This window comes from Rhynchophorus ferrugineus, unplaced genomic scaffold (assembly GCF_030347505.1).
Source record: "Rhynchophorus ferrugineus isolate W39M unplaced genomic scaffold, kcgeb_rfMv2 rfM3, whole genome shotgun sequence".
Lineage (NCBI taxonomy): Eukaryota > Metazoa > Arthropoda > Insecta > Coleoptera > Curculionidae > Rhynchophorus > Rhynchophorus ferrugineus.
This window is the reverse complement of record NW_027472582.1, coordinates 9,112,268-9,135,205: the sequence shown is the minus strand read 5'-3', so window position 1 is coordinate 9,135,205 and position 22,938 is coordinate 9,112,268. Positions and strand designations below refer to the sequence as shown.

General features: G+C 34.8%; 1 protein-coding gene and 1 long non-coding RNA gene across 5 annotated transcripts in view; one reads left to right on the top strand and one right to left on the bottom strand.

Annotated features, from left to right (window-relative positions):
* mbo (Nuclear pore complex protein Nup88) overlaps positions 1 to 22,938 on the bottom strand; it is a 155,683-nt gene that overhangs the window by 86,258 nt on the left and 46,487 nt on the right. The gene's annotated exons all lie outside the window — the stretch shown is intronic.
* On the top strand, positions 3,206 to 4,507 carry LOC143192613 (uncharacterized). 4 transcript variants are annotated; one of them, XR_013004836.1, is made up of 4 exons: positions 3,206 to 3,437; positions 3,515 to 3,588; positions 3,645 to 3,753; positions 4,404 to 4,507. It is a non-coding gene; the product is annotated as an uncharacterized LOC143192613 (long non-coding RNA). The 4 variants fall into 4 exon arrangements; XR_013004837.1 differs by lacking the exon at positions 4,404 to 4,507 and adding an exon at positions 4,063 to 4,178; XR_013004835.1 differs by lacking the exon at positions 4,404 to 4,507 and having other exon boundaries at positions 3,210 to 3,437; positions 3,645 to 3,808.

Genomic DNA, 22,938 nt, shown 5'->3' with positions numbered 1-22,938 from the left:
TCATGAGTCAGAATATATAAGTTAGTTAGTGAATGATATTTCAAGCTATTTTGTAGCAAAAAGTTAAGAAGAAAGATTGGAGGAATGGAAGTTCCACAAATTCATTTAGGAAGCTTCAGTAAATTTTCTAACGGATTCCATTCTATATAATATTCTATATAACATATTTTAACAGGTACTCGAAGTATAATTGCGTTTAACTTATTCTTCTGAGAAGATTTGAAGAAACAGAAAATTGAGTTATTTTGAATTCAGTGAATTGAAATACAAAAAATGTATTGGTTATTTCGAAGAAGATCTAAATTATCCGTACATAAGTACAACAAGTTGCTGCTGTACAAGCAAATACTAAAATCTCTATGAGTCTACGGAGTACAGTTGAGAGCTTGTTCTGTGAGACAGAATATCAATATAATAAAAATGTTTCAGAATAAAGTTCTGAGAAGTATTGTGGGTGCATCCAGATACTACAGGAACAGATACTGATACTGAAACCTTCGGATTCCAAGTGTCATAGAGGAAATTAAGAGAATAGCAACAAGACACGAGGAAAGAACAACACCGAACTAGGATGCAGACTCAAGAGAACCAAACAGTGTGGTCTTGTGTAGTTGTGTGGTAAAGTGCAGTAAATGGTAAAAATATTGAAAAGTGCTACTAAGTTTTATTTTGTTGGGGACTAAGTAGGGGCCAATGGGTCTTTCTAGAGAGGTACATAGTTTTCAGTCACTGTCGAGGCAAATTGCAAGTTAGTCGACAACGATATATTAACAAATTTAAAAATATCAATTTGATTATGACTTAATATTGTCGATCGTCAAGGTATAATACCTGTAATATCAATGTAAGTGGCATATGTCTAAGAATTCTCATTTCACTAGCTCAACGGTATCAATTCTAATGGCAATTTAAATATTTTGAATTTGTGATATTTGTTGATGAATGAATAAAAGAAATCCATTGTGAGAACTTGCAGGACCGCCGAGCAAGACAATGAGGCCGTGAGAAATACGCAAAATTAAGTCTAACTATAACACAGGTCAGCATTAAAAGCTTTTTTTCGTCGTCCATTTAAAACCGAACGTCGACAATTTATAGTTTAATATGCGACTCACGATACAGTGGCCAGCCTTATCCCATTTGGAAAACAATAGGCCCGGTTACCACCACCACCGCCGCCGCCGCCCCCCTCGCCACGTTCAGAAATAAAAGATGCAAATAAAAAAACGACCGGCCGGGAACCTTTTGTCTGGCAGGGCCCACTTGGATGTTAATTAAGTCTATAAATTCCGCGGTCGTCGCCGTTTCCGATTTTCGATTTCCCTCGCGCCTCGCCCCTTCGCCCCAGCGGCCCTCCCGAGCCCGTCCGAAACAAAAGATTAGCGCGGCCGAAACAAAAGACGTCGTCGCGCCGCAAAGGCCCGAAAACAATTGAAAAAGAATCGCAACAATGGCGATTTGCATTCGGACAATCGCGGATCGGAATCCATTAAAGATTTTTATATCTTCGTTTCCGGATTCGGCGGGGTGGGGGGCAGACGGATGTTTGTGGGCATTGTTCCGATGTTGGAGGGTCGCTATAGTCAGTGTATCACCCTTGAAGGGAATTATGTTGAATGGAAAAAACTAATTTTGCCAAAAATATGTGTTTTACTATGGTAGGCCGGGGAATTTTCAATTTTCAACAAACAGTGGACTTATTTGCATCAGACTGCTGCAGACATCAAACCAATTAGTAACCAATGGTACCAAAAAAAGTTATTTGATTGATTACCAATGCTTATCGATACATAATAAAGGAAGAACTGTACGATGTCCTACAAAATCAAATATATTTACGAAATTATTCAAGATTTCGTTTTAACAATTGAAAGAATGTAAAAAAATTATACAGTATGACTACAGTATGACACGCAGGAAATAAGACTGAACCGAACCAAACCAAACGAACTTCTATAGTGTATAAGTGTTACTCTTAACGATACCATAAGTTGCTCTGACTTAATTCTAATTTGGAAAATAGACACTGATGTATTAATATCACACTCGCCTTTCTTTTGTATTGATTCAAGTACAAACGAACAGTGTAGTTTGCTGCCTTTTTTATATGAAATACCAGGTACACCGAAAAGTCATTACGGATTTTTTCAGAAAAACTAGATGATTTTCAAGAAAATGGAAAACATATATTTATAAAGTATTGGCCATTTGATTCTATATATCTTGCCCATCTTTCAGGCAATTTATGGATGCTATCCCAAAAAAGCAATTTGTCCTTTGAGCAGCAACACCATTCATCGAGCCATTTTCTAACTTTTTCGAAATTGGCGAAATGCTGATCTATGTCTAGTCGGATGGGGCAAAGTTTGGAGAGCACGGCGGGTGTGATAATGTGTCCCATCCAAGTGATTTCCTTCGTCGGTCTTGTTTTATGAGAGGGCCCGTTATCGTGCAGTAAAATCACTTTAACGTGTATTCGGGATTATTCTGGACGATTTTCGATCGATGCTTAGTTCAAATTGATTTGTGATCATCGGTATCGATCACTATTAACTGTTTCATCAGGTTTCAACAGTTTGTAATGTCCCACGCCTTTCTGGTCTTACCAAACACAGAGCATTGTCGTCTATTTTCAAAATAAATCCACTTTTCATCACTTGTCACCATTCGATGCAGAAATAACTTCCGATTATACCTTTGAAGCAGCATATTACGATTTTTCGATTTTCCATTTGCCTGTCATTCAATTGATGTGGCAGCCATCTTTCTATCATTTGGATTTTCCCCATTGTTCGTAATGAGTCGCTAATAGTTTCTTGAGCTATATTTCACGCTTCTGCCGATTATTTTTGAGTTTGGGTTGGGTCTTCATCCAATAACTCCTGCAGTTTCGCATTTTAGAACTTTTTCAATATACCAGAACGTTCTTTGGCTTGCATATGGAAATCACCACTTTGGATTTTTCGACACCACGCCTCCCATATTTTTAAGTTTAGATCATGCTAATCGTAAGTTTCTACCATAGAAAAAATAGAAATTTCACGGTATAGGCGACCTTGGGGAAATGTTTTGTTTAGTTCAATCAACTGTAGCGCTGCGATCGCAAATTGTGATTGGCTAGTTTAAATTCCTGGTGCCGCCACTAACATGAAATGTGATTGGTCGATCAAATTGTGTGAAATCAGCATTTTCTATGGGCGTCCATTTTTATGTTTGTTGTTTGTAGGTTATGGTTTTTGTTTAGATCACGAAATTTTCGTTTTACGTTGTGCATATTTTCTGTTTTACATTAATTATTATGGAGTAATAATATAAAAGTTGATGACAATGCGTCAGTGTAGTAAAGATGTAGTGTACCGGGGTAAAAATCTACTACGGAAATTAGACATCGTTTCCCAAAGAATGATCTCGCTCCTTTCCAAAAATGGGTTGATCAAGTAAATAATAGTAGGTTACCTGAATAAACCACAATGCAAATATATCAACGTCATGGTGTTTGTTTTGGACATTTTAGTGAAAAATTTAGAATTATCCTTCCTTCACGAACAGGTATTAGGGTAAATGCATATCCATCATTGGTTTTATCAGGTACATATAAAATTATCTATCTACAACATGTCTGTTTATATATTGTTTGTTTACAGAAAATCAAAACCTTATGAAGATGTTAGTAGTAATAAAATTCAATTAATCTACCAAGTTGTTCGTATGCTGTCAGTGTGATGTCTCTACATAAAGAAGTCTTACAAGAAGGTAATAATTAATATAACTGGATAATTAGTAGTAATAAATACTACTTTTAATTGTAAAATATTTGCAATACTTTAACTTTTTGGAACAATCAGTGTTCAATCATTTTATAGTAGAGGAATTATATATTTAAATTTGATTGCCTTGTTAAGAAAATATTTGTTATGGTGCCATCAATTAAAAATTTAATCGCTACTTTTAGGGGATTTATTACCTTAAAGAAATCTATTTTGTCTAAATTTACAAATAACTACATTTATTTAACAAATCTTAACCAAGATTGCTTAAAGAATTTTGTTGGATCTATTAGAGGTCATGGAGGTAGAAACAGCATCCTTCCCCTAGTATGTTCGAGAAATTTTTAAAAGGGCTCATCACTTCAATTTTTTCACATCATTCGCCCGGAGAAAATTGTGAAGAAGATGAACATGTTAGATAACTTATATTCTTTTTTAACGGGAGATCTAGTACCACTTGAGGTTGTTAAATCACCAGTTGAGTCTATATTTTCAGTTCCAGAGAATTTCAGGCTATTTAACAAAACTTCTGAAAAAGAGACAACATGCAATATTTGTCTATATTCTATATTAAGTAGTTCTACAGATTAAATACTGTAAAATCTAAATATCTTTAAAAAACACATACATTTTTAGTGTTTCAACTGTCCAATCCATAATGATTTTCAAGACCAAATTTTAAGTTATTATGAGGTGTGATTGTATTTTTGGTTTAATGAATTTAACGCTATATCAACAGGGAAGGATTTAAAGTTATTATGATAAGTTAAAACTCTAATAGATCCCATAAAATTGATGGCACTAAACATATATGGGAAGGCGTTATGGAAGAATTATAGATATTTTAATATTGCCTAGAATAGAGTTCATAATTGTTTTTTTTGCTTTTTGTTTATATATATTTATACTATTTAAACGTATGTATATTTGTATAGGGTTTTATTTTAATAAATTAATTTTAAAAATTAAATTTGATTTTCATTTAAATACTATTGACCAATAAATGTGACGTCACGAAATAATCAGGGGAAATGGCAGACCAATCAAAGCAAAGTATTTTCCTTACAGGTTTCTACATAACCATTTTAAACTAACCAATCAAATTCGCGTTGTCAGCGCCGCCAATGATTGGACTAAGCGAAACTCTGCCCCACTACTTACCATTGCAGTTGTACACCCCTGGTTTCTACTAACCGATTTTTTCAGATTTTCGTGTCTGACATTGACATTTTCAAAGAGCTATCAATCTGTGACGGTGTGACTTTCACAAAATATAATATGTATTGTTTTGAAGCTTGATGTCGGTACTAAAATGACATATTTATTACATTGCATACTTCTAGTACATCTGGTACATTTTCGAAAAAATACGTAAAAATTTAGTCATACAACTGCATAAGGAACAGAAACATTTAAAACTCTACAACGCCGGTATTTATTCGGAACATATATCTTCGTTTCGGTTCCGTGTTGTAGCGTAGCCCGTGCGGCAATCACCTTTCGGAGACATTTCGAAAGTGGGGAAATGGGGAGTTTATTCGTTCGGATATTGTTTGGCGCGTCTTCCCTCGTTCTTCACATATCGCGCCCCCCGGAGCGTTGTCGCGGGGGTGCACTTCTTTTTAAATTTATCGCCGAATAATGTCGATCCGGCGCCGCTTTCGAATCGTCGCCGGTACGCCGCGGGAAAAATAAAATTCCGCCGGTATGTTTTTTTAATATAATTCATAAGGTCGTATTTTATTCAATTTTTTTTGCCGTACGATCGTCGAACGTTTCTCCGTCCCCGTCCGGGTCCGGATCCGGAGGCGACGTTTTTAACGCCGATCTGATTGAAAACTGATGCCTGTTGCTTCGCAGATTCAATAAATATAGTTCTGTTACGGGAATTCTGAATAAATTACTAAACTAATCGATGATATATTTTTTGACTATTTCGGTAAAAGTAATAACCTTATTTTTCATTAGTTAAATATCACAAATTATTGACAACTGACAGATCGCCTACTATTGTGCTATATACTGAATATAGTTAGAGCAAATGCAGGAAGTACTTGAGATCAGTAATATAGGAGAAAAAAGTGGCATATGGGTAATCCGAATCGGCTAAGATGCATAGATGTTGGCTTCTCTAAGATGATGAGCATGGAAGGGAAGAAATGTTACAATCAAGGCTAAAATACGCCTCTTTCGAATGGTTATCTTACCAATCCTGGTTAATAATGGTTAATAACACCTTGGGTTTGGATGACTTCGATCAGATACGTTGAAGAATAAATTGACAAATGATGGAATTATGAACAAATGTTAGATAGATTTTGAGATCATATCACATCCAGATACTACAGGAACAGATACTGAATAGCAAGAAGACACGAGGAAGGATTCCACTTCCATATAAACACCGAAGTGCCGAAACTTTCGGACAATACCGAACTAGGATGCAGACTCAAGATAACCAAACAGTGTGGTCTTGTGTAGTTGTGTGGTAAAGTGCAGTAAATGGTAAAAATATTGAAAAGTGCTGCTAAGTTTTATTTAGTTAGAGGACTAAGTAAGGGCCAATGGGTCTTCCTAGAGAGGTAGTCGCCAACGATATATTAACAAGTATAAAAATATCAATTTGATTATGACTTAATATTGTCGATCATAAAGGTATAATACCTGTAATATCAATGTAAGTGGCATATGTCTAAGAATTTTCATTTCCCTAGCTCAACGATATCAATTCTAATGGCAATTTAAATATTTTGAATATGTGATATTTGTTGATGAATGAATAAAAGAAATCCATTGTGGGGACTTGCAGGACCGTCGAGCAAGAGAATGAGGCCGTGAGAAATACGCAAAGTTAAGTCTAACTATAACACAGGTCAGCATTAAAAGATAGATTTTGAGATCATATCAGAAATGAAGTCATTCGGTTAGCATGCGGCATACTTGAGGAACAAATTCAAGGACACTCATTAGAATAGTTTGGACATGTTTGTCGAATGAAAATGAACGAATTCTTCATAGATTTCTGTGACGAAATCGGCCTTTTGGGATAGAAATAGCGGACTGCTTCAATAAACAACATAAAACAAGATAATTGAAAGCATTATTCGAGGTCCGAACAATTGTAGCCAATCGCTAACTGTAGCGAGATTTAGTGAATACTATCCTCCTATCTTACTATATTAGTGAAGTTCTACGGGGTTGAGAGTAGCCCATTGGTTGATAAGTTGACACTCGGGTAAGAGCTATGTATTGATGATGCTGATGATGATGAGACAAAAAATTAAAGGGCAGAAATCGTATATAATAAGAGATGTCCCAAGGAAAAGCAACCCCTATTTTACAAAATGATATACTAAGGGGCATCCGGTCTTGCCTATCTTGTAAACTGTGCGGCTAAGAGTAGTTCTTCTAGAACTACAGGTCATCCATGTTTATATCACATCATTTGGATCATTTGGTTGGCGCTGTTGCGATAGTAGGGGGTTGGAATCCTGTTGGGACATTTAATGTAAATTTACGTTTGTGAAAGTTAAACATTTGTTATTGCCTTTAGGTAAGAGTGCAAAATCCGACAAGGAAAATGATCTCAGTCATGCCGGTAACTAGGCTGGGTAAAGATCGGATGTCAAAGCCAGTTGACAGGCTTAATGCCGAGGAACGTGGTTCGGAGCCCTCGTTAGGCTCCGTTCAGACAAACCCTAGTTGGTAAAAAGGAGCCTCTAAGATGTATTTTAAAAAATGGATCAAAACACCGGTTAACATCATTCCGTGACTTTCGCTGATGACAGAATGAAGACGTATGAACTAAGGTCGTCGTAGGCTAAAATTCACACTGAAAGGTACTTCACAAATTCGGGTATTACGAGCTTCTGATATGTTTTTTTAACATTTTAACATCGTAAGCTTTAATAAGTTGTCAATAGATAATTTAGTGAGCAACACAAATATCAATATATGTTTAAATAAACTCTCATAAAAGTTTTTAGTCTGTAATAGAACTAATCAAACTTTTATTTATCAGACGTGTATGTTGTTGGCGACGCTCAAAATATTATTTGGGCATCTATCAACATCACTGTTGATTACAATAACGCATGGAACCGAGTACTCATACTTTCAGTACAACCATTTCAGTTAAAGTTATATATATATATATATATATATATATATATATATATATACAGAATAAATAAGTCCATCGTATTTAGATAGGGCGGACGGAGGAGGAAGAAAGCAAAAAAAAATGACGGATCTTATTAAATTTGTAAAGGGGTGGCTAAAACAAGCGAATTCAACCCTTTATCTGGGGCCGTTCGAGAGAAATATGACGGCGGGGGATAAAAAGCGGGAAAAAAGCACGCGCGAAAGACAAATGAATGACGATCGCCGATTAAGAAAAACAAACGACGGAGCGGGCGATTAGAAAAAGGCTAAAGAAACGACGACCGTGGACCTAACCCTTTTTTTTCTCGTTCGTCCCGAACATAGGCGTCGGGCAAAAGAGATATTATGTAGAAACTGTCGTGCTACATACACTGCTACAAGACGTTATAAGTTTCATTCCATAACGGAGCAAATGATATACTATGGTAATAGAAGTTAAGGCCTCTAGAAATAAGACTTTTATACAAAGATGAGAATAAATAATGCTCGCATATCTGCAGTATGTGGTGGAATTGGACAATATGATAAAATCTCTCAGTCGATACTTTCAGTTTGATTCACAAGTCCATAGAAAGAGACATGATCTCCATGCCTCTGTCAGGCCATTAAACCAGGTTACCAATAAGGTATTTCTGATGAACTGCATTAGATTTAGCACAAAAAGCGTTCAAGAACGACTCCTAATATCTTATTTGGATATCATAAGAAACTCTTCATAAATAAATGGTATCAAAACTATATAAAGTGACAAATTAATCTTTTCTGATGACTTTTAAAAACAGTAAAGACCAATCTCCCATCTCTAAATGTAATTGCTTTAATTTTAGACACTATGTAATTATTGCATATAATAAAAATTTTAAATAGAATGGCGTCTACTAAAAAATTATGTAGATCTTGAAATCAGTTGTTACAGTGGCTAACTTATTTCGAAATGCTAAACAGATACACAGTCTCCATTTGTTACTCATGCCAATTTTTCGTGATCTGTACCTGTCTTAAAAATTCTTATCAACCATTCACGATTTTGTTTTGACGAATTATCATTTAAAACTATAAGAATATATTATTGCATTAGTTCAATGAAGATACAGATATTTCTTTATTTTCTCTTATTATTATATCATTATTCTTATTAGATTAAAAAATTTCCTTGAATTATAAACACTTAAGAAGATGCTAAGAGTTGAGAAATGTTGTTATGCAGTAAAATTAATTTTATGTCGTATATTCAATATTGCCTGTTTCTTGTGTCAGATCCTTCTGACTATCATAACACTGAGTCAATAACGTATAATAAGTGGGCAAAGAGACTGAACGTTTAAAAGGCTTCTAATTATATTAAATTATTTTTAGCCTACAATCCATGTCTTGGTACAGAAATGGCAAAACGATATGAACAGCAACGAACATCAATTTGTTGTATAATACACTTTCTCATTATATAAGATTGTATAATTTAGACTTGGATCAACCATAAACAACTTGACAGCAAACTTCGCAGGGTACATTAGGTCGCCATTCTCACAAACAATGAGAGCAAAATCATGGTATATATACAGTCATCATCAAGCCAATTTGGACATACGACATTCAACAATGAGGTACAACAAGCAACAACAATATTGAAGTATGAGGTATTCCTATGCATATATGAGTATGAGTACGAGTATAGGAGTATGCATATATCTAGATCTCACTATGAGTACAGTGAAGAGGGAAATAAGTGAGCATAACATATCAGAGGAGACAATAAACAAACGAGATGGTACTGGATCCGAGCGGCGAGAGATTGAAACTCTTATAAAAAAAAACAAAGAAAAAAGAGTTTAGAAGTTGGATAGCACAGTGGTTTATTGTTATGAGACAGATTTACATGGCATAGAATAGATATGAAAAAAAAACCTAATATGGCAAGCAATGGTCTCAGTGACTGTTTAGCCAGGCAATATGTAACGTGTCTTCAATACCTTGAACTGTTGTGGTGTCAACATTAATATTATTAGATTTTTATTATATAGTCACTAACGCAATTTATAATAATATAAATGATTTGAATATATAATGATCATCGATAATAATGATCATCGTTTATTTATTTATTTATTTAAATTAATTTGGTGACCTGAAAGCTAATTGACTACGCCACTGTTCGGAGCGTCGCTAATGTCGAGATAAATAGATAAAAATGGCGGCGATGGATGAGGGCATTTAAACAGTGCTGATTAAATTTACTTGGTATTGGTGTTCGGCCATTTTGCCCATTTTTTACGCTGATACCGTCTAACGGCGTTTTCTTTAAAAAAAGACGATATTATTTTTCCCAGGGAACAATACTGCTAAATTGTCCAATAAAACCAGAAATCATTTCGAATTTCTCATTCTATTGTGCGCGTTGAACGCTTGATTTAAATTTTACTTAATTAATGAGATACAAGACCTTATTGTTATGATAAATAACGTTTCTTTAATATACGTATATCATCAATATGGTGGAGACTTTTGTTTATAATGCCATTGTAGTTTCAAGACTGATGGATTTTTTTGAGAATAATGTTTGGCGCGATTAAGATACAAAAAAATGTTGGAAATGACACTATTTTAAACCTCACTTTAGCACACAATTGTACTGGTTAGTCGGAAGATACCCCCAATTTGGCCTAAGCTCAGATAGTTTAATTTATCAATTTCGCAAATATGCGGTTACACTGTTAAAACAAAGTCGTCCTATTAATTGTCACTGTTTGTCGCTACGTAACCAACAAACATGTTGCATGACGACCTCGAAATCAAATGGATATACGAAGTATATAATGGTAGTATCCAAGATTTTTATTAAGATGTTTTAAAATTAAATAGATTGCCTGTATGTTTTGTCTACTGTGTTCTTGGACATTCTACCAATAAATTAACACGTATAGATTTCCATAAGATTGAAAACGGAAGAAATGAGGTCTGATGAGTATGAATGGACAATGCATATTTTGGTTGCAAAAACAAGTTTACCATATCTTTTGGCATATTCAGGTAGTTTTAGCTCCAATAATTAGTTTCAGATTCAGGCTCAACTAATCATCTTCTGGTTTTGATAGCTTATAAAACAATTCGCTTTTTTCTCTGAGAGCTTATAATGGATACTGAAATTTCTATGTTTAATATGTTGAAATTGACAGAGGTTCTTCAAGTTAAGATTAAATAACTAGTAAATCAGCCAGATTACATAAGGAACAATTGCGAATATCTTGATCTAACTTGATGGAATGTGGTGAAAATTGAATTAAAAAAACCTAAAAAATAAAGCATCCAAATACTACTGAAATCATGCGACCAAAAATTAAAATAAAATGAAATTCTTTGTCGAAATTTTATTGGACATTTTTAACGCAATAAAATGCTAGTTTGTTTTTATTTCCAACAAAAAATGCTAATCACAAATTACAATAATAGAGTTATAACAAACATTTTAACTGTACAATGTGCTCATCTATGTATCAAATATCCTTTATGGTTAAGTACCGGTCACTCATCAGTAATATTCTCTCTACAGTTATATAGTTTTGTGTTGTTAAACTTAAAATTAGTATATATTTTAACTTGTTAACTAAATGATATTTAAAAAAAGAATTATAAATACAGCAACATTCGTTCAGAAGGATATATACGAGATGGAGGAGGAGAGAAGAGATGGAGAAGAAGAGAAAAGAGAGGAGGAGATTAAATAATTCCAGTTATCATTTTGTATGTCATTCCACACTAAAATAGAGACCAAAATTTCAAAGTTTCGTGTCAATAATAAACTGTGCCGGCTTGGTGGCGCAGTGGTAAATGGGACGGTCCTCCTACTGTTGCGATAGCCGCGGGTTCGAATCCTGCTGGGGCATGGTTGTAAATTTATGTTTGTGATTGTTTAAAATGTGTGAAAGTTCTAGGCAAGAGTGTAAAATCCACCAAGGAAAATGATCCCAGCCACGCCAGTAACCAGGCTGGGTAAGACCGGATGTCTTCTGGGATGATTTCTAAAGTTGGTCACTCGCCAGTCGGTAGGCTTAATGCTGAGGACCGTGGTTCGGAGCCCACGTTAAACTTGAGGCCCAGTCCAGATAAACCCATAGTTGGTAAAAGGAGACTTTAATATATATATATATATATATATTTTACGACACCTAATCATACGACTTTCGACAGTGATAAAAAAGGAATCCAGAGGAAACTATTTTTAATATTACACGTCCAAATCAAATTAGATTGTTATTACAGCTAATTAGTTCCTATATCTTTTAGTAATAGTATCGAGTAAACATTACTTTATTTCTCAAAATAATTTATATCAAATGGATTTCATTTTCATTTCATGCAAATCTTCTCAATAAAAGAATCAGATGAGAGAAGAACCAGAGATCAGAAAGAACTAAGTCTGGTAAATAAGCAGATGTTCGAATAAGTTATTTTAATTCAATGATTTATTTCTTATCATCTATTATTTTCCCGGCCTTTTTCACGAATTTTACATCTAGGTGATCCAAAAATCACAATAATAATAATAAGAGTTTACCGAAAGTAATTCAATGAATTCCCTTTGAGGCTGAAGAGGTTGGTTAACACCGCTCCTTTTGTTTGAGCCAAGAACTATGAAAGATGTTTTTAGCTGATGAATGAGCTAAGATGAGTTAAGTCAACACCCAGCACTGCTGCCTTTCACTCTCATTGGATTCTTATTCGTACTATATTGTGATTGGAGAAATTCTATATTGTGATTGATTTACCAGGTTTTCTAAGAAGTTATTTTAGGTAATATATATCTTGCAACAGATACTATAGATTCTGTGATTCAACACGACGATGGAACTTGAATAAAGCAAATAATAAACATATATGCAGTTAAATAAGGTTATTATCATTAGATAAAACAAACATAAACATGACAGTGACCGACTGAACGATCCTATACAAGGGCGAATGAACAAAATCAGACAGAACATATCAGATTGTACAAAAATTGATATTTATTACATGGAAAATCCGCTTCAAAAGCTGTCAACTAGAGGAACGAGAAAATGCATGACATAAAAAAATATTTCCCGCATCCACTTAAGTGTTTGATTCGGTGTCGGAGCAGCGATAGAGAGAAAGGGGGAGAGGGGGGGAGGTTCGCGATATTCGACGGGAAATTTACATGTGAATGTGTCGAGTTTGTTGTTCGGAAATGGACGGGAAAATTCGACTGTAGTTGCTGAGCGATTTGTTAGGAAAATTTCATAAGAAAATTGAGCGTATCTGCAGCTTATAGGCTGTGTAAATGTGTCGGCAAACGGTTCTGTCGGCAAATTGAGTTTTATTCGACAATGGAACGAACAAGGGCGCGAGACAGCCAATCGTCTGGTGAAAAGAGTTCATTGTGAGACGCGGGGATGAATTTACATTTTCTTTCCTGATATCACAATTCGACTGCATTTGTTTCCAATAAAATAATCGGAATATTTTTGTCCGATTAATTTTTTTAGATACTAATATCAAAACTGAGAAATATTCATGTCAACATGAATATTATTATTTAATGGGATTTGAAAGAAATAAGTACGATTTTGTAATACAGCTACAAATAAGTTTGCGGTTTTCTTTTACCATTTTTCAAAATTAATATATTATTACTAGCCGTTGCCGACAACTTAAAATTTATCTCTACAGTGACTTAAAACTAATCACTTATCTAGAAAGATCCACAGTCTTTACTTAGTCTCTAATAAAATAAAAGTTAGCAGTATTTTTAATGTTTTTACAAATTACTATACTTCACTACACGACTACATAAGATTACAATTTGGTGCTCTTGAATCTGCGTCTTAGTTCAGTGTTGGCCAAGAGTTGAAGCACTTCGGTATACATAGTCTATTCAAAACAGCAGTGAACTCACGTCATCAATATGTGAATGTCGAAAGTTGTAAATCCGCTTTACAGTCGGACAATATTGTTCTCCTTATTTTATACTAATTAAAAAGAGATAGAATGCTGTTTAACAAGTTCGAAGTTGTAACTGTAAAATGAGCCTGTAAAAGTTGTCAGCGTGCAAAAAAAAACGTCTGCAAAATTCTTCAAAATACGATAATTACGGATTATAAACCGACAAACGTTGTTTTAATTTTTATTCAAAATATTTTTAGCGTGTTGTGGCTGCACTAAATGTTGGTACGGGCAAGGTCACTAAAATATCTCAAAAAATAGGAAACAATATAACGTTAAATTCACCAAAAAGAACCGTCTTTATGCCAAACGGGTGATGAATCGAGATCAGCTTGATAGCTGTATTAGAGATCAAATATACGAAATATATAAAAACAGTAAGTAGTGTTTTAACAATATGTCAAATTATGTCATGGAATAAAGGAATTATTCTGAAAAGTATCCATATTAAGCTGAAATATATGCAGCTATTTGAGGGTTGTAAAACATCTCTTTATGCACTGCTGGGTAATATAGGATTTAAATGGTGTAAATATATATCTCAAGAAGGTGTTTGGAACTTCCAGACATTGCTTTTAAAAGAATACAATTTTTAAAAACATGACAAAATCAAGGATGAATTATTATATCAATTTGTATATTTGGATAAGACATGAATATTTTAGAATGGTATATTGGTTCACTCATGGCAAGATGATAATAAACATAGTGTAAAGACAACAAAAGTTGATCGAAAAAGGTAAACATTGGAATAACTATCGATTAGGTTTTGTTAGTCTTAACAATTATTAATAATTCATTGCAGATATATAGTTCTTCATGCTAGAAACAGCAATGGTTTCAGTGGTGGTGCTGGTGCAGAATTAGTGTTTTCCCCTAAGTACGGATTAAAGTACATAAAATAAGTCTTGAAGAAGCTATGTTAAAGAACGATTAATCGGTAAGTGAAGCTAAAATAACAATATTATATTTAAATAGTTAGTAATTATAACAAGTTAGGACTAACAACCTTATAGGTTATTGCAATTTTCTCAAGAACCCCAAAAGAAAAAAAAACACTATAAGCAGCTTGTTTTTTTTATTCCGGAGTAAAATAATTGCCGGACATTGTCCTCGAAGACGTCCCCCCATCCGCTCATCAGAACACGGGGCAACGTTCAGCATCTCCCCTCGGCGGCAAACACGCACACATACAAACAAATACCGATCCCGTCGGTTCGCCAGCCATCGGCACCACTTTGGGCCAGTCTCACCGTAAAGATGTCACGTGACAATTTGCCGCCCGACACAATAGATGACGCACGACGTCATTAGACCGCCGTCACATCGGCAATTGTCAGGCCGCGGAAGATTTAGATGCGGACCGTTTTTATCCGACCACCTCCTTATTGTACCGGTATGGACAGGGTGGTAATTTTTGAGAGGAGACAGAGGGGAGGAGGGGCGCTATTTATTCCGCCTATATTGTTGGAGTGGTGTATAATGCGCGGCGTGATTTAGATGGGTGCCGCAATTTCGTGACGGCGCCTATGGACGCGGCACGTATGGAATTCCTCCGGATAAATTCGCCTCTTTCAACGGGGCCCCGGCCATTATTTCCGACCCGCGGGCTACGTGGAACGCTCACTACCTATCGATCATCTAACGTAAACAAAACAAGACGGAGATTCCTATTTGGCCGTCCAATTTGTCGCCTGTAGAAAAACTACGGCCGGTCAGCGCGAACAATGGAGTCGTTGATTTATTCCATCGACGCCATCGAGATGAAAGAAAAAGGATCGGAGACTCCACAAGTGTATCTTTCGTTTATTTTTTCCCATAAACATCACATAAAATCTTCAATGGTTTCAGAGTTAATGAACGGCGCATAATTGTTACGTGATATGGTAATAGCTCATCAGCCTTTCAACTACTTAACCTTGTTCATCATCATCAACGTGGTGTTACGGATTCGAACTCGTCGTTGGTTTCATGTATGTATGTACACGTTCAGTTGATATCTTTAGTGTCTGCTATTTCATTCAATTTCAATTTACGGTCATTCAAAATAATTTTGTGAATTTTTTAAATGTTTCCGTCGGTAACAACCTCTTTTGGGCGTTTACTGCGTTCACCGTTTTCGGTGCTCATTTCACCACGTCTAAACTTAGCATACCAATCCTTGACGGTTGATTTTCCTGGGGCAGTGTCCAGAAACTCGGTATCAAGCCAAGTTTTTGCTTCAACTGTATTTTTTTCCCTTCAAAAAACAATATTTTATTACACACAGTTTTTTATACACAATAACAAAAGTGGCTTCACTTAAAATGTTATAATTCATTAACTAATGATCCGACAGCTGTCAAATTTATACACGCATCTCTGAGAGTTAGTGCTAACTAAAAAACATATAGATTTAATTCTAGTAGCGCCATCTATGTATCAGACCGGGGACTTTTCAATTGACCTGTTACTAGGACCAATGTAGATAAACATTAATAAGTAAAAAGCAGAAACTAAAATAATATTAAAAAAAACTTATGAAGAAAATCTGAACGTATTAATATTTAAGCATCTGTTTTAAGTAAGACGTTCTACTGTCAATTAAGTGGATTCAAGGGCCTGATTTATAAAAATAAATATAAATTGTATTATGAACGTAATTCCGAAAGATTTTGAGAAAAATGAAACGTGTTTCTGTAATTTATAGCTAGGACCCTCAATATGCGAGTATACCACAAGGTAATGTCTTTCGACCAATATATATACTTCGATATCAGTGGTATCAGCCACCAACATGGTCAGATTTTCCGGTATTGTCTTTATATTGGTGGTAGTATATATTAAGTAGTAGATTCAATGCAGATGATCTTTAAGCTAAAGTGTAAAAAGCAGAAACTAAAATATCATTTAAAAATGCTTACGAAGTGATTTTAACTTATTAATATTTATACAGAATAAAATACAGTTAATAAAACACTAGAATATAATTTCGGCCCAATCCATTCCGGTACCACCCTATGTGTATCATCCTCTATTTTAATACCACTGGTAACCCTCAATATGAAGGAGTACCATATTTGCTGATGATACTGTACTACTTGCTACAAGTAACACCATTAAGACTCCTGTAAATAGATTAACAGGTCAATTGAAAAGTGTCCTAAAAGATGCGTGTATAAATTTGACAGCTGTCGGATCATTACTTTGTGAATTATAGCATTTTGAGTGAAGCAACTAGTGTGGAAGATAGTGGATAAAATGGAATTTACATAAAATTTACATCATATCATTCACGAATATTTGGGTATGAGAAACCTCTGTGCAAAGGGGCTGCCGCGCGAGCTCACCTTTGACCAAAAACAACGATGAGTTTGATGATTCGGAGCAGTGTTTGAAGATGATCAAGCGCAATTAACCCGAGTTTTTGCGTCGATATGACAACATGGATAAAACATGGCTCCATCATTTCACTCCAAAGTCCAATCGACAGTCATCCGAGTGGACTGCACACAACGAACCCGCTCCAAAGCGTGGGAAAACACAACAGTCGGCTGGCAAGTTTATGGCGTCTGTATTTTGGGATACGCATGGAATAATTTTCATTGACTACCTTGAAAAACGAAGGACCATCAACAGCGACTATTACATAACGTTATTGGACCGTTTGAAGAACGAAATCGCCGAAAAACGGCCGCGTTTAAAGAAAAAGAAAGTGCTGCTTCACCAAGACAATCCACCGTGACAAAAAACCATGAGTTGGGCTTCGAATTGCTTCCTCATCTACCGTATTCTCCAGATCTGGCCCCCAGCGACTATTTCTTGTTCTCATATCTCAAAAGAATGCTCACTGGGAAGAAATTTTCGTCGAATGAAGAGTTGATCGACGAAAGTGAGGCCTATTTTGAAGCAAATGACAAATCGTACCGCAAAAATGGTATCGAAACGTTGGAGGGTCGCTATAATCAATGTATCGCCCTTGAAGGGAATTATGTTGAATAAAAAAAACTAATTTTGCCAAAAAAATGTATTTTACTATGGTAGGCCGTGGACTTTTCAACTGACCTGTTATTATCGCCTTATTATATCGACTTATAAGGCGTTTTTCTCGGAACCCAATTCGGATAAAATCCGATATCAATCTCGGGATGTCGCCAAATTGGAATTCATCCGATAAAGCGAACTAATAAATGAAAATTGGATGCGGCAACGCGGGACGGGAGGGCGGACGGAACCGGGAAATCCACCGCGAAAAATCCGAAAAGAGCTGCGGCCAGCGAAGCATGTGATTTCCAATCTGTTTAAAAACTTTATAATTGAATAATTTTTCAATAAAAACAAGCCGAGCGACGAGGCAAAGCCTCTCTCCCGATGTCTCGTTCCTTTTTTTTTCCTGTCAAAGATTGCCCGTCTCGCTGGGATAACCGATGAAAATTGCCGACGGAATCGTTCATCCGTGGAAACTTCGTTATCTACTTAGGCAGAGATGATACGCTGATAAAAAACAACGTTTTATTTTGCGTTTTTCATAATTTTTTTCTTCAATGCGTTTCAAATTATAATGTTGACGATACATGTACTCATGAGCTGTCTCCTCTTTCAGAGAGTATTAATAATCCAAAATAACATATCGTATTAAGATATTGTCCCGAAACTTGACGACCTCATTATGGATGCGCCATGAATAATTTTTGGTTTTTGAAATTATTACTCAATTTAAATTTTAATAATGGAGTAAATAATAAGCTGGCAATATCTTGAACTGACTTGTTGCTCATTCACAGTGTGGAGACTTAATAGAAGGGATTTACAAAATTTATATCACTACATAGTATAAAACAAAGTCGCCTTTTCTGTCCCTATATCCCTATGTGCGCTTAAATCTTTAAAACTACGCAACGGATCTTGATGCGGTTTTTTTCAATAGATAGAGTGATTCAAGAGGAAGGTTTATATGTATAATACATGCATAATATACTAAGACAACATTGCTAATTTTAGAGGTTTCTAACGTGATGTCGTAAATTAACCTATTTTTTTAGGCTTATTTAGCAATTAGTAAAAACGCTGCCTAACCCTACGAGTTAGATCAAATTAATGTACTACAGTATTGTACACCATAAAAAGGTCTACAAAAAAGTTCCCGATGGTATATGTTTATCTTTTAGGGATAACCCACATTAACCATTTTTATTGTTTAATTACTTTACGTGAGAAAATGGCTTATCGAATTAAGTACCTTAAATACAGTGTGCAATTAATATAGATCAATATGGTTCCTTACAGCATGTAAATTAAACAAATATTTTCGGAGATATTACAAATTTAAAATTTGCGTTTAAAAATGTGTAATGTAATAAAAATTGTATGAATTTAGATATTCCAAAGATAGCAGGAAATCTTCATAGTAAGTATAGGGGAAGAGGAATTGTTTTACTCCAAATTTAATGCGTGCAGGCCAAGGGCAGTAATGAATGAACAAAAAATACTGGATCGATTTTAATCATGTTTTCATTGAGTGACATAGGCATATATATTTTATGCCCGTGCAAAGTCGGAGCGGGCCGCTATGTTTTTATATACAACGTTCATATTTTTTCTGTAGTGTATTTAATTTAGTATCAGCATTGCACCCGTGCGAAGCCGGGGCGGGTCGCTAGTGTTTAATACGTGAGTGGAACTACCGACTTAATAAGTCAAGAAGCCATCTGATAAGAACATTTTGCAAACAATTTTGTTAGATGCTAAATTTTTATTATTAGTCGTGTCCGTCTAACCTACAATTTGTCTTTATGATAACATAAATCTAGGTATATAACTAGGACCCATCGGCCCTATCTCAGTCTCTGGTGAAATAATGTTTAGACATGTCACTGTTGAATTTTTTAATACATGCACCTCACTACACTACACTACACAAGATCAGATGGTTTGATTCGTTTGAGTCTGTGTCCTGTTCTGCTGGTATCCAATAGTTGCAATATTTCAATATTCGTATGAGAATGAAGTCTTTCCTCGTGCCCCCTTGCAATTCTCTTTATTTCTTGACTGACTGTGGGTATCTGAAGGTCTCGATGTCGGTAATCAGTCCTATAATATTTGGGTGTGCCCACAATACCTCTCAGGACTTTGTTCTGAAAATATTTGATTGATTTTTCTTTGCAGAACATCTCCATAATTAAACTCCGTATGTCCATATAGGTTTTAGTATTTGCTTATATAATAGCAATTTATTATGTACTGATAATTGTGATTTTCTTCCAATTAGCCAGTATATTTTCCTATATTTCAATTCCAGTTCTTTTCTTTTCTTCTTTATATGTTCCTTCTAGCGAAGTTTTGCATCGAGTTTCATTCCAAGATATTTAGCGTTGTTGCTATATGAAATTATAGTGTTATTTAATGTTATTGGTGCTTGTACGGTCTGTTTATAGGTGAACTGCACATGTACAGATTTACTTCCATTAATTCTTATTTTCCAAGCTTGTGTCCAATTATTTATATTGTCACTTGCCTGTTGTAATTTTCGTGAGGCTTCTTCACTATTGTCTCCGACAGCTATAATCGCAGTATCATCAGCAAATATAGCCTTCGTAATATTTTCCATTTGTGGTATATCACAAGAGTAGAGTAGATAAAGCATTGGTCCCAGTACACTTCCCTGTGGGATGCTAAATGATTCTGACATTACCACTATACCTAATGGTAAGTTTTTAATTTTTCTGAATTTAGAATTTTTCGATTCCGACTATGAGCGTTTTCACATCTACCGACACCGACACGACACCGATACGACACCGATATCAGTGGACCCGTAATCTCACGTAAACAAATGGGTCCCTTTCACACTCGCCAATATGTCGGTATCGTGTCGTTGCCGGCACCGACAGGTCGACGAGCAGCAATCGATCCACTCGTGTCGGCGCCGATTTTTATTGTGTACAGGGATATTTTTAAGGTTAAAAGAGAAAAATGTCTAGCTTAAATATGATAGTGTAACACTAATTGAATTAGTAGAATCAAAGTCTATAGTTTGAGTTCTATATGGGACAATACTAATGAAAATAATAAAAACAAAATACGGTGCCGTGCCGGTGTCGTATCGGTGCCGGCAGATGTGAAAACACCCTATAGTGGTGACTAGTAGTGGTGAATCAGTTTTCAGACAAACTGAAAGCCTAACTATAAATTTATCCTAACCTAACTTAAATTTGTGTCACGAAGATAAAACTACATTTTTTGTACCGCCATACTGACATTTTTATGAAGCTAAATTGAAGTGAGTAAAGAGCAAAATATTTAAAAGGACATAAGAGAGATAAAGAATCTATACCAGGGACGATACCAGAAATTTCAAGACGATAGGTGATTACTGTTGGTTGCTTCATAGAGAAAAATAAAATGCATCACATCAGAGAAAAATCTATGCAAAAAACATTGCAGTGAAGAGACAAGAAATTCAAAAAAAATAAATTAACCACTGAATATTTACATTTTAGTAATTTAGCATTGTGGTACTGTGAGTTTGAAACTCATTAAAAATTTAAAAAAAAATGTTTGATGATATATGTAATGATAATAATAAGATAAGCGAAACTGTTACATTAATCTAGATTTGTTTTGTTGGTAATTTATTTTTTCGTATATGCCACAAAATTATATTATCATTTTTGTATTTCTTGGGCTCGGCACCGACTTCAAAGTGATCAATTGGTAGTAGTTAAAATAATATAGTAAATAGATAAATAGATTTAGGTAGGTATTAAGCTAAATTCTGTGTATATAGTAGAATATAATATAGGGGTAGTAGATAGGTAAAATAAGGTTTTTGTTTATTTTTATTTAGTTATTACAACGACTATTCTGTACATATTTTATTTTAAAATGTTTTTTTGAGTTAAAATATTATGTTTGATTATCTTTTAAATTTTAGTGAGTTCCTTATTTATTTCGAAGTCGGATTAATTTTTTTGTTAAACATATGTTATTATTCTCTTTTTAGTGTTAGATATTTACTAAATAAATTACGCAGTCATTTTATTTAATATTACAACAGGTAAAACAAGTACAGGTGCAGTGTATGAGGAAAAATAGGAATAAAGAAACAATGATTTAAAATAAAGAGCACTTCAGGCCCGGAGGTCCGCTATTAAATGTTCTAACTAAACAACAACAAATAGTTATTGTGTCCACTGGGATCTCCGTTTGGAAGCTGAACGCTTTAACCATTACACCAAAGAAGCAATGGTCTATAATATTACAACGAGGTTTTATATGCTATAGTTAGTCGTTAAAATGCAAACTGAATATCTATCAAAACATGTAATGTGGGGTTCTAGATTACTAACAACAAGAGAATTGGCCAAAGCAATGAAGGCACTTAACTTAAGCATATCTCTACTGGTGACCAACATATTTGCAGTCAGATAGAAATAAAATTCCCGATACCATAGGCTTTTATGTTATACAAAATATTGACACCAAAACGGGCAAAGCTGAATTATGCTTCGATCTACCATCTGATCACTCGCCAGTTACCATAGTGAACTCAAATATTCTCAACAAAACAAAACCACCTTCTTTGCATAACACCAAAACCAATTGGCCATTATTTAGAGATAAATTAGACAGTTTAATATCTCTAAAATTACCTCTCAAAACAGAAAGAGAGATAAAAATAGCAGCAAAACATATAACAAAATCTATACCATATCAAAAGTTTAATTATATTTTATGTACAATTAAACAAAATATTGCGGAAAAGAGAAAACTGCGAGAAACCTGGTAACAAATCAGAACAGAAGAAAATAGGAGAAAATTCAACAAGGCCACAAAAGAGATGAAAGAGCTAGTAAATAAGGAAGAAAATCAAAGAATTTAAAATATTTAGAAAACCTAACGCCATCTGATGCAACGGAATATTCTCTCTGGAAAGTAACAAAAAAAGATTAAAAAAACCTCAACAATATAGTCCACCCATTAAAATTGACAACAATACCTGGGCTATATATAAAATAATATAGTTGACTTTCTTAACACGCCGTTTCAAATGGATCTGCCACATGAGAAA